Here is a 2,448-nt window from a genome sequence, read left to right on the forward strand (position 1 = left end):
AATGTCTTACAAGCTTGTCAGACAATATTGGGTTGCTCAACTATACATATATATATAATATATACTTTATTATATTTTATTATATTTTTATGTATATATGTATACAATTTATATATAATGTCTTACAAGCTTGTCAGACAATATTGGGTTGCTCAACTATACATATATATATAATATATACTTTATTATATTTTATTATATTTTTATGTATATATGTATACAATTTATATATAATGTCTTACAAGCTTGTCAGACAATATTGGGTTGCTCAACTATACATATATATATAATATATACTTTATTATATTTTATTATATTTTTATGTATATATGTATACAATTTATATATAATGTCTTACAAGCTTGTCAGACAATATTGGGTTGCTCAACTATACAATATTTTACACGAAACATTTCTTGAAATCTATTCGTAATGAATAATAAATTATTTCAGCTGGCAATAGATGGTTTTTTCCCCTAGTTAAATTCGAATTTTCAAGAAACGTAGGTACTATCTACCGTAAAACTTTGAGTTTTTCAGTGTTCCGTAGTGTACATAGACGAGCACTCACGAATTCACACAAGTGTGACGAATCGTGAGTCATCGCCAGTCAGCAATTGAATTAAAGATCTATTTTATTGGTAAGATAGTCGAACAAGCGGAGATATGCGCTTCGCCTTGGGGTAGGCTCGCCCCAGCTCGGTTTCGGCGGAGTTACATGTAGGTACGCGCTTATGCGACCTAAATCATTTATCGTCCAATTGGCAATTTGCAGCCCCAGGAAAATTGCTCCATCGTCAGGGTATCCACCCTCTTCCTGTTTCCTGCGTTCCTTTTTCTATTCTTTCCCTTCCACAAAATTTCACATTGTTCCCTTATAATCTTTCCAATTTTTGCTAATAAAACGATAGAAAATAGATAAGTGGTGCAAGTAAAAAATTATTATTCTCAAAAAGGCAAATCTTTTTATTTACATAACTTTACCATACGTTCATTTAAAGTAAATTTTATTTGGATCGAACGAAAACTCTTTTTCCTCCTGCTGAGAATTTCGTATTGTTCCCTTTCAATCTTCAAATTTTTGTTAATTAAATAATAGAAAACCGCTTTATCATGCAACTTAATATTATTACTTCTAAAGTACAAATTTTTCCATGGTTAAAAATTGAATAATTATATAAATATATCCTATCGTAGAAATGCTTTATAATAGAAATATTTTTTATAAAGTAAATCATGTTGACCCACATATTTTTTTAGTCGAGTCAATATGCTTCTAAATATGATAGATTTATTCCTGACGTTTTAGATCACAATTTGTTAAAGTCACTCTAAAATTATTTGAAACAAAGAAAGTGGGCAATTGGAAAGAAAAACAAATGATTTCCCGTTCCTAAGCATATTCACCCAAGCTTCGCTTACTTTTACATACTTCGTCACGGGTATAAGTATACTTCCTGGAATATAGGCAAATGCAACGTTTCTCTTCTTACTTAGTCTAACGTTATCAGCTTGAATATACAAATATTCCTAGTCCACGCGATCCGTGATACGTTCTGTTTTCGAAACCTAGCGAACGAGCTCAAAAAAATAATCGAGAAAAGTACACAGGTTGCCCTACAAATATTAAGACTTTTTTCATATAAACTGAATTAGTGGGGCCACATTTGTTGGAACAGAGTGCTGTGTTTAATTTGCATTTCATATTTTTGGAACATTCGCCATAAGATTCCTTACCTTTTTCTGCAAATTGATTAGATTTACATGTTTGTACCTCGTTTGTTTATAATCCTTCGTTGTATAATGTTGCATTTGTACAATATGTAAATATTTTCTAATACAATAGAAAAATAATTATAGTTGGGTGTAATCATAAAAGTAGATCATTTCTTTGTTCACAAATAAATGCTAAATAAAGTAAACAGATAGTTTTTTTTACTCTTTGAAGGAATAAACATGCTAAATTTAGCATCTTTGATTCAATTGGTCACATACGCGGAGGTTTAGTTTTGTATAATTATAATTACTGTCAATAAAAACAAAAAAAAAACAATAAAAATTTGGTAATAACAAAAAAAAATAGTCCCTGGAGAGGAAATATTGCGAGCATCGATTGAAAGAGAATGCTTTCACGTATTTCTTTCTTTCATATGTATTAACCCTTATTGTGGTTAATAGGCTGTACAACTTTTTAATGACTGGATCAATAGAAAGAAGAGAATCATTATTGTAGATTAAACGTGGTACAAAAAAGGAAAGAGAGTGTAACTTCCGTGAAGGAATTTCTAACTGTTGATTGGTACGAGAGCAATAATACTTTTGATTTTTTACTAAAGAATTGTACATCTCGACTAATTGACAATTAATATATTAAGGATAAATACTAAAGATTATAATTTTTATTACACTCTCGTGAAAAAGTGTTTCTTCATTTTAATTTAAATTTAA

Source organism: Hylaeus volcanicus, chromosome 1, assembly GCF_026283585.1.
Source record: "Hylaeus volcanicus isolate JK05 chromosome 1, UHH_iyHylVolc1.0_haploid, whole genome shotgun sequence".
NCBI classification, from domain to species: Eukaryota; Metazoa; Arthropoda; class Insecta; order Hymenoptera; family Colletidae; genus Hylaeus; species Hylaeus volcanicus.